Genomic DNA, 11,522 nt, shown 5'->3' on the forward strand with positions numbered 1-11,522 from the left:
TAATTGCACAATATCTTGCTCACTACTATAGTAGTTGTAGTTAAGGTAAGGAAAATGTACAGTGGTTAAATTGGCCCCAACGACGTTAGGTATACCTCCTCCTGACATGTTCCTGCTCTTTTGGTTGAAACAAATATAGATTTATACGTTTATAATTAAGATTTTAATATAAACACTAACTCGATATACAAATAAATATATGAATATATTAGTTTGTTATAGTGATTTATAACTTATAAACACAGAATAGGAGCATACTTGATTATAAAAAGGGGTTAGGGCTGGATGCAATTAATTTTAGTGAGAAAGTTTCATAAGAACTTTTAGTGCTGACTGTATGATCGTAATTTCGAATAACTGGATGGATTTTGAATTGCCGGCGTTTTTCTCCAGAAATGAGTGGACAGTATTTAAAAGTATGATATTTGTTTTTTACTAATTTATTATGTTACTATGTATGTTACTCTCGTACCCCGGAACTTTTCAATTTATTTTATCCAAATATTTTCGAAAACTGAAAATTTCTACCACCGCCACATTCTGTTTCGATAGACATGTTTATTGAAGAAGCTTGTCTTTTTTTAACCGATGTAAAATAAAGAAAAAATCAGTTGTTACACTTGAAAATAAATACAAAATCTGATTGATCTTATCAAATGTTGATTTTTATCATATCATAGGATGTAAACTGGTTCGTTTCAACCCACAACATCATCTAAATAAACAGTTTTATTATTTAAAATAGAATAAAACAAATATACTTTGGTCGTATTCAATCAGCAGTGCATCAGAGTTTAGGCTTAAATCATCGGAGTCCTGTCGGAGGTTCTGTAATATAAAGTAATCGTTTATATTTTCGTTTTGTAACCTGTGGTGGCGTCTCGGTTCCATTCAAAGAGGAGTCTGAAGATTGTGAAGTGTAATATAGGATTTTCGGTATGTTTTCTGCCATATAATAATAATGACTTGTATTTGTAAAGGTATCAATTAATAACTAGCGTTTATGAAATATTTATTTCCATTTAAATGTTCTGTGATCAAAATCAGATAGGTTATGTTACTTGGTTATTGTTCTGATTAGTGTTTACTTGTAGTATTAATACTATAACTACTAATATTTCTCAATACATTACGCATAGAATAAGAGAAGTTTCATTTAGTTCTGGTTTTAATTGTCTGAACAGTGAAGAATCCTTTATCCAAAAAATGTTTAAGACTTTTCATTCACATCTTGTAACAGTAGATGTATAGGTAAATGCCAAACTATTTCCTTTATTTACATTAAGGTGTACTTCAATTTGTGTTCCTAGCTCAAATATCATAGATCCAACATAAACCTGTTTGCAACGAGTACAAATGAATTTCTAAACGTGCGATTCCCAGTGTTAAAATTGAAAATTTTATTTTGAAGAAGTTATATATACTTGAAAATTCAATACCACTCTCAGTAAACTGTTATACCAAATTGTTCACCATCAGCAAACATTTGTTCAAAATTTTGTTAGAGTTTTATAATGGAATCGGCCCTGTAAGGCAGTAAAAATGATGTATGAAAACATGAATAATAAAGCTGCAGTAATTGAAATATAAAACTGATAAATTTGGTTTAAGATAACGTGATACAGGTTACGTCTTCCTCTTCTCAAAACTTGTAGATGTAATAAAGTTAATGCCATAAGACATCTATCAAAACCAACAGATATGCAACTTTTAGTTCCTCTGGTTGCCATTATATACACCCTTGTGGAAATTAATTGAAACAAGACGGAAAATTACAATTTCTTCAAGTTTTTGCGTTTTATTTCTGAGAATCCAAATATTACTCACAAATTAATACATGATAATGACCACCTTTATTTTTCAGAAGATCATTAATACTCTTTGGCATCGAGTCCACGAGTTGACTGCAATCTTTACTAATTTTTGGATCACGGAAACACACCTCAATTAGCTTATCTTTTGTAGTACAGTCTTTTCCCTGAAGTCTTTCTTTACAAATCGCCCAAAGATTTTCAATAGGATTTTAGTCCGGAGAGTTTCCAGGCCAGTCCAGCAGCTTTATTCGCATTGTAGTCATAAAATTCTTCACAAGTTTCAATGTGTGGCAAGGAGCCAGATCTGGAATGATTCTTCTCTGCAAAACTTCGATGTACAGTGGTCCTCGCATCATACTTTTTACGATATGTAATCCTCCGACGTCATAGTAGTTGAAAAAGCCCCAAAACATCTTCTACAAGGGATGTTTTACAAACTGATTAATGTGAGATTCTCGAAGTTTCTCACCTGGAGATCTGCGAACATGCAGATTTCTTTAACTTTGTATGAAGAAATAAGTCTCGTCACTGAATAACACCTTCCTCCATTGTTCTTGCATCCATTTCAGACCTCATTGATACCGTTTTTCATCATTGAGTTGGTAACAACTTGTTTTTTGACTGGTCTCCTTTCCCTTCTAATGCAATTTCGAATGACATAATATTCCTGAAAATTTCGTGATATATCCCAAAACTAGATCGACTGTACTGCGAAACCCAGCTAATGATGCCGTCTGTGTGAAAAAATGACAATTAAAGAAAATCAGCGGGTCCAGCGAGCCTGCACCAGCCGCCATGCTGGAAATATTGTAAAATGACCATTTGTTTCAATTAATTTGCATAAGAGTGTAAACTATTAAATCACTATGTAACATGATTTTACATCTTCTCTCTTACACCATCGAAAGATTTGGGATCGTAATATGTACTGTTCAAAGTTTTTAACAATTTGAAGGTATTAGATCATCAGTAATGAGTTATTACTTTGGATTGAATCCGAGAATTCAAAGTTCGTGACACATTGCCATAAAAATAGGGTGTGGGTGCTTTATTAAAGTGATGATAAAATCTAAATATTCAGGTGGTGTTGAAAAGTTGCCTTCCTGTTACTTTATCAGCTCAACGTTAGGGACAGCTGTGTTTACTTTTGAACAAAATTATAACATGGAGTAGCATGCACGTATTGCTAGTCCTGTGCTCAGCGTTTGGAGTAACACAACAGTTTTGCTATCACATAGCGCTTAGAGTAATATAACACTATTACTGGTCTGGTGCTTCCGTTTAGAGTAACGTAGAACATTTTCAGTATCTCATAGGGCTTAGAGTAAGTTATACATTTTGTTGATGCAACACAGATATTATAGCTCTAACCTTTTCAGTAGTTAAAATGATCTTCAGGTATTTTTTTTTTTAAATTTTGAGACAGATTGTCCACTCTAAGGGCCAGCGATGTGCCCCAGCTATGAACAATGCTTGTTCAGAGTATGGTGAAGCCTATAAAAGGTACTTAACTTCTGCATATGACCAATTCACTAATTTTTCTTGTCGCGAGGAATGTGTACTGTACACTGTGAAATAAGAAGTGATTTTACTTTCTAAATAACAAGAAGTTAGCACGTGGTTCATTTCATTTTGGGTTCAAATTCTTATCAGTTGAACCCAGAAGTGCCCCTGTATATAAGTGAACCTGTCTAGCTCCTCTATTGCTGTCAAAAGAACTGAAGATCCAGTCTTTCATATAAAGGAAACATCTTTTCGTTGTTGTTCAGCTGTGAATAAGTCCTTTGTTGTTGTTTTTTATTTCATAGTGAAACAAGTTCGTGTCAGTCTCTTATGTTTAGTCAAGTATATTTTAACTAAACTCTGCTTAGTAGCCTAGGGATTAGCTTCTTCTAAAGTTAGATACTTGATGATGACGGTATTGATATTCCAAACGGCTACAAGACTTAAAAACAAATAAACTGTAAGTGTCGTGATTTGTAAATTCAGAATACACAAACAAGTACCAACAGATTGGAAATTAACTAATATCACTCCTATCTTCAAGGAAAGTAACAGAAGTTGTCCCAGTAATTATAGACCTATCAGTTTTCCACCAGTTGTGGGAAACGTTTTAGAAAGTTTGATAAAGATATTTTTCAAAGTCATTTAACAAAGATTAGAATTTTATTGGACAGTTAACTAAAGAAAAATCTTGCCTTACAGATATATGGATATGTTTTGAAACTGTTGCTGTATATGTGGATGATGGTAAATGATGTAGATTTGGTGGATCTTGATTTTCAGAAAGCATTTTACAAGTGCCACATAAACGGCTTGTAAAAAAAACTTGTTACTGTAAGTGTTGGGAATAACTTAACTAATTAGATAGTAGAGCACCGGACAGAAGAAAGCAGCTAGTTGTTACAAATGAAGTTCAGTCAAATTGGATTAATGTTGCAAGTGGTGTACCCTGAGGCTCAGTTTTAGGAACTTTGTTTTTTGTATTTTACATTAATGACATAAATGAAGGAATGGTCAATAAATTACTTAAGGTCTTTAGTGTTGTTAACTGTGAAGAGGATGCTGCTTTACTAAAAGATTTAGATCATCTACGAGTCGGGTAAATAAATGGCAGATTGGTTTCAGTTATAATATATGCAAGATAATGCATGTGGGTTATCGTAATTTGAATTATAAGTGTAATTTTAATGGAAATAACCTTAACAGTGTTGTTAAACCGTTTTCAGCTAAGACAGTTTCGTTTTTCATATTGTGTGGGTTGACCTATGAATGGATTGCTTTTGGATGTTGTGAAGACAATAAATTTGAGTTAATTTAAAAGAACTCTTGATAGATACATGAATAAGAAGGGCTGGAATTAAAATTTTCTTTCTTTATTTATTAAATAGATTTAGTTTATTTTAGAGGGTGGGACAGCCGGGTTGGACCAAAAGGTCCCTTGTTGTCCTCAAACATGTTAACTAAAGAGAGGTGGGGGAAGTAAGAATAGAAATCACAAAAGAAAAAAAGAAAAAATTAAAGTGAAAAAGAATAATAATCCACAAGAAGGGTTACAAATTATCACCCAGTTACTACTTTGAGAGATTATAAATACAAAGGCAGTTTGACGAATTTATATGCTTTGTCACACACTCGTGGTCTAAATGCTTCAGACAGACAAGAACAGACGTTGTTGATGCATGAACAATTTGCATACTTAACAGCGAGAATTATAGAACTTGGGGTACAAATATAGATTTAGGCTGAGCAGAAAGAATCTTTAGCTAACACTGTTTCATTTTGCATATAGTGTGGGTTGACCTAAAATGATCCTGCTGTGTTTTATCATACTATTTATGCAGGTAACAATTCATAACTTCAGATCTAACCCCGATATCTATGCGACTCACCTTTACCAGCGACAAGTTTTTACTACGGCTTTACTTTTAAAATTTTGAAAGGCTAGCGCTGATAACCCTTGACTAATTTTGTGCAAAGCTTCTTTGTATTATATGTGCTTCTGATAACACTCCCCATCACACCAAATATGCTCGCCCTATCAGCCGTGGTTACGTTATAATGTGACGGTCAATCCCACTATTTGTTGGTAAAAGAGTAGCCCAAAACTTGGCGGGCGGGTGGGTGGTGATGACCAGTTGCCTTCCCTCTAGTCTTACACTTCTAAATTATGGACAGATAGCGCAGATAGCCCTCGTGTAGCTTTGCGAGAAATTCAAAACAAACAAATTCAAATGAACAAATTAAGAATATAGAAACTACAAGTTGGCACAAGGATTGTGTGTGTGTGTTTTCATATAGAAAAGTTACATCGGGCTGTCTGCTGAGTCCACCGAGAGGAATCGAACCCCTGATTTTAGCATTGTAAATCCATAGATTTACCGCTTTACTAGCGGGGGACCACAAGGTTTGTAATGATGGAAATATACACAGAGTCAGTGAGTAGATTCAGTTAGTACCTTGCAACTTTCTAATACAAATATTGTTTGTTTACAGATACACTGAAAGGCTAGATAGGCCAGAGTGGAAGTCGCGACTCAACAACACCGGCCGCCAACTCTTTGACTGTTCTCTCCTGAACGAACTGTGTGACTTCATCGTCACCAATTTTAATAACTCTATAGTCCTAAAGTTCGAAACACGGTATTCCTTTTCTTTTGGCAGAACTGGAATCGAGCTTTGGACCCGTAGATCTGTTGTCCAGCACTTTACACTTTATGCTACTCTTGGTTCGTATAACATAGAGGGTGGTTGTTTAGTCCCCACCAAGGTGATACTAATGTACATGGTTTTTTATATTAACAGACAAAACGATCAAACATATATAGTTCATATATACACATGCAATTTACAAGAAGGATTTGCATATATTAATACATTGACTTTTGTGCAGATGGGAACTGATACTCTATGAGCAATCTATTTAGCATATATGTCATATTCAGTATTAATGTAATGACACTGGTATTGTTATGGGTAGGGGAATATGTCACAACAATTTCCCAAGAAAGATATAAGCATGGAGAGATTGATAAATTATACAGAGCCGAAACCACAGCAGTCTGAAAACTAGAGGTTGCAATGCTCTACACGGAAGAAGAAACACTTGTACAATAGAATGTTAAGAACAATAAAATATCACAAAATGTCATTCGAGTTAATACGGAGCAACAGAAAGAAAATAAAGTTTCAGAATATAACTTTGTGACATAAAAAAGCTGCTGCGATGTCTCATCTGGTTACATCTTCTGGTAGTGAAGAATATGAAGTGAGTGAAAGATCACAAGTTTCTAGTCACACCTTCATATAAACATCAGTTTTCATGAGAACGGACATGAAAGATGAGACAATCAAAGCTATTCTATTTGTCCACAAGCCCTTCAAATGCCCTAGTGCAATGTAAGTGAATTTTTATGTTGTCTTCCATTTGCATGAAGGCCAAGTTTGGGATAAATTTGTTAACATGTGAAATCTAAAATCAACTTCAAGCCTTTTACATAAAGTTGTTACTGTATAGGTCAATTATTGGTATTATAATGAGCACAGTAAATGACAAAGGAAGTAATTTCAAGAGGAAAACATGACATAATATGTATCATTCTTGCAAGGTGCAAATAACCATCGTTTGCGTTAGTGAATAAGGCACTACGATTTGTTATGACACCTTTTTACCAGAAATGTATGAGAGTGTAATAATTATTCTTGTCAAGTCCATTGCTTTGTCTGTAAATGTTAATTTTTTATACATATACTTCACAATTTGAATATGCAACTCAGCCAGCCATTTGACAGTTTCAACTCGTAAGAAGTTGCAATCGAACGGAATGCATCAAAACTACTTTTTTAAAATTGCTTGGTGGTGTGTAGGTAGTGTGATGTCATTTAAAATGATCACTTTTGAGAAGAGTATGTAACAGCCTTATCCTGCACAGTATATTCCCACATCAAATCATAAAATTTATTCAGATCAAGAATTTGGAATTTCCAAGGCCAATATTTAACTTATGCTTTACGGTATTGGACAACACGGAAAACAGGGGAATATAGATGAAATTGGGTAACCAGGACCATTCAGAAAGACACCTGCAATAAGTTGTGTCTCAACCATGGTAAGAAAATGTGGTGATAAGAATAATTCACAAACACAAAGGTTAGTGGCAAAATCTATCCACGTGTCCCAGTCACATGTAACATGATACCGAGTAAAGAGACACAAGTCGCATGTACACAAGTTGATTCCACATTATGTGATTTTTGGCACTCTCATACCTGAAGCAGCTGGACAATTATGTGGATATCATGCTACTCAAAATGAGGACACACTAGTGAAGTAGCCTATAGAAATTGAGGCTAGAATGTTGTTGTCCTGATACATCTCATGAATTATAGAAGGCCTAAGAACCATCAAAATAAAAAAATCATCAATAATTTGCTTCTCTATGTGAAATACGTTTTTTATTACACATTAAAATGAGGCTATAATATTGACAATACTTTAATACCTAGTCTGTGACTCTTTGTATGTTTGAAGTTAAGCCCAAAAGGGGCTATGTGTGCTCTGCCCACCACAATTATCGAGACCAGATTTCTAGTGGAATGGTTAGTATGGGACTCTGGAGCCAAAAGTAAGTACACACCACCCAAGGACATAAAGGTGTAAAGAATGGAACAGTTATTTATCTCAATTTGCATATCTTGTATACATTAACCACCCAATTAATTAATCACTCTTTAATTAATTAGGCACAAGAGTCATTGAACTCTGAAGTCCCACTGGGGCATAATGGCTGAAACAGTTAATTAACCTGATTAATTAGATATTAAATTTAACTTGCTAGAATGAAATGACAGATAATTAGAGGAAGTGATGTGAATCATTGACAATAATTACAGTTTTGCATGAATAAATCAAATCTAATTATGTTATGTAGTGACAGCTTCTTATGATGTGAAGCCATTTATTAGCAGTAACTCTAGGAAATTAGAGTATAAATCATCACATGATCTATAACTAAGGCTATTATGATTTAAGATTCATACCTGCTATATAAAACAGATTAATGTAATGCTTTCTGATAGTATTTTCATTTTAAAACCCTTTATTAATCTTTGTTGAAAAATCAGTTGGATATTTGATCTATGTGAAAAGGCATATCTAGTAAAACATTTTACACTAAATCACCTTGTAAGAAAATTATGAACAAACATATTAATATCTTTATGAAATTCAAATTCTGATAACAGATTTTGTTTGGATATATGTCTACGTTTTTAATAGCCATGTCATATGCAATATTCGCCACACATTGTCTAATAAGGTCCTCAACCTTCATATTGTAAGTCCATTTCAGAATATTCTTTATTTTATTTCGACAAAGTAGATACAGATCCAGTGACTTCGACATTTATAATTTAGATACAAATTGTTGATGTGTATAAAGTTAAGTAACTGATTACTGGCAAACACAATTCCCAGCATATTTTGCGTACCCAAATCTTCTGAGAGTAGAGAATAAATATGTATAATGTTCATTACTTTTCATATATCGGTGATGATGTTTCTAGACTGATAAATTTCTAAAATTGACCAAAAATCTGCATGGCAAGAATGTTTATGCTCTTGAGTATTCGTTGTGATTTGTAACAATTTCTTGATCTTAAAATTGTTTTCTCGTTCATCTGAATGATGCTTCATAGCTTTGTGAATACAAATAGTCATATGTATCTGATGTTAAGGGCATTTGTGAATCTACATTCCATCCACGTTGACTGCCAAGAAATATGATATTGTAATGTTTGAAATTATGAGGGGTTTCTTCCGAGATTCATTATAGCATTATTATCCACGTCTTATAAGAAGACGAATAGGTACCTGACCTGAAATGCATTATTGATAGATGCCTGCAAGTTTCCCTAAGGAATTGAAAATGATTTGCACTCTATATATTTCAAAGAATGTTAAGAGTCCCCTTCTACAACAGTAACCTTTTTTCAAGAATGTTAAAAGATTTGTAAGTCCGTACTTTTCCTTAGTGAAATCATGTTGACAATCCAATGAAACTCTAAACTTTGTTAAATGGTTTTGCAAAGCTTCTTTTGTGCGACTTACCAAAAAGTTGTACATAACTGACATAAGATTAATGGACCTATAATAACTGAAACAATATTCTTCACTTCCTTTAAAAAGAGGAGCATCATCAGCTAACTTCCAATCTTCTAGTGCATGGTCAATGCTGAAGGATTGACAAAAAATAGTAGCAAGTGGCTGACATATCCAGTTTTTAACCACCTTCAAAACCCTCGGGAAAATATTATTTAACCAATAGATTTATTTTCCTTTAAACTTCGAAATTTTGCCTTGACTAGCCCAGAATTAATGCAGCCATCTTTGTTTCCATCTTCAAAATGTAGAATACTGCTTAAATCTTCAATAGTAGAAAGAGAATAAAAAGCAAAAACAATTAACAACCCATTCATCTCGTAATCATCATATACAAGTTCCACTGCATCCTGGCATTTTGTTTACACTTTATATATTTAAAGAAATCCAAACTGTTATTTTTATATTTTCAGCCAATCTTCTGCTTTCATCCTTTCCAACGTCTTAATTTCCTGTTTCACCAACATTCTTGATTTTAATATAGCACATATTTAGCCAAGGAATTTGATGCAGGTTAGAAATTGAATATGTGAGCCACTTGATACAGTTGTTTTTCTCATGAAAAAAGAGAATAGTGAGAGGGAATCTGATTGAAATGTTCAAGACTACTAATGAAATTGATAGTGTTGATGCAACATCTGTTTTGTACTTCATGGTGAGAATGGTAGGACTGAGAGACGTAAATGTAAATTTCTGCAGGATAGGAGTCGTTTTCACTTTCTTAATGTAGTAGTTATTTGGAAGAGTTGCCTGATGATGTGGAAGCAGTAATTTAAAGTAATTTTAAGAGAAATTTTGAAAAGTATATGAATGATAAGGGCTAGCTTTAAGATTTTTTAAAAATTTATTCATAAATAGTTTTAGTTTAATTTAGAGGATGAGACAAACAAGATGGAGCAATAGGTTTCATGTTGTCCTAAACTACTATATTATGTTATGTGTTATTAAAAATTATGTTTGAGATATATTTCATGTTTGTATAAAATGTTTAATTCATTTACGCAAAAGTTGTGCATGATCAAAATTTTTCTTCACCTAAACAGTTGATACTCTTAACAACAAATACAGAAAACTCTTTCATAGAATACACTTGTTAATATACATTTTTGTGTAATCAAACAGAAATCCAAGAATATAGTATGGAAAAGTTTTTATTGTCCTGTTGTTCACCAGATATTTGGAATAAAATTATTTTTTGTTAACAAAGCTGCTTAAAATTTAAAATTGTGACACAGAATAGTTGGAAATGTAATTTTTGAGATACTTTGTTATTGTGAAAATTAAAATCAGAATAATATCTGTTTTGTAGATAACAACAAATGAGAAAAATAACCAGTGTTATTAATATAACTTTTTAAAAATGAAAGAGAACAAATACTGACACTACACTGCTACATAATCTTCAATCAATAACTCTTTGGTTAATAACCAAAATCCTCTTTTCACTCTACTAGAACCACTGTTCTCTAATCCTTCTAGGTATTTTGATATCCATAGATTATCATTATTCAACTCCACTTGCAGTGATATGTTGAATTTCTATTTATTTGTAACCTTTTAGTTCATGTTTTCCAGTTTCTTGGGAGTTTATGTGCTCTACACTCTCTCATTCTCATATTCCTGTTTTTTTGCTTCTTTTATTGTGGCTCACAAAAATATGTCTGATATTCTTGTGGATTTGGAATAGCTTACCAACAACTATGGTTGTGTATAGTCGGTATCCTGCTTCTTGCTAATTTCTGTTGCAGGAGTATCTTTACCTGCTTGTATTGTTGAGGTTGTAGTCACTTCCTTTGTTTGTAATGCTGTATGCACGCTTTACATACACTATTTCTTTGATCACTCTCAAACTAGATGTTTTCAGGTTCAAATGTGAACTTAAGGAACCACTGTGTTACAATTGATGGAATACTTTGGCTGAATTTTGGATTCAAAGGACTTATTTTATCAGAAAGTATTATGGTAAAGGACACAACAACACATTTAAAAGAAACCTGACCGTTAAGTGGGAAGAACAAGATCACACTTGTCCCACATAAGTTTACTTG

At 33.2% G+C, this 11,522-nt stretch overlaps 1 long non-coding RNA gene across 1 annotated transcript; it reads left to right on the forward strand.

The window, feature by feature from the left end:
• Positions 1 to 811: 811 nt before the first annotated feature.
• Positions 812 to 10,679, forward strand: LOC143230790 (uncharacterized). The gene is made up of 2 exons (XR_013016630.1): positions 812 to 936; positions 5,811 to 10,679. It is a non-coding gene; the product is annotated as an uncharacterized LOC143230790 (long non-coding RNA).
• The last annotated feature ends 843 nt before the right edge of the window (positions 10,680 to 11,522 follow it).

The sequence above is a fragment of the Tachypleus tridentatus genome, chromosome 10 (genome assembly GCF_004210375.1).
Source record: "Tachypleus tridentatus isolate NWPU-2018 chromosome 10, ASM421037v1, whole genome shotgun sequence".
In the NCBI taxonomy this organism is placed as follows: Eukaryota; Metazoa; Arthropoda; class Merostomata; order Xiphosura; family Limulidae; genus Tachypleus; species Tachypleus tridentatus.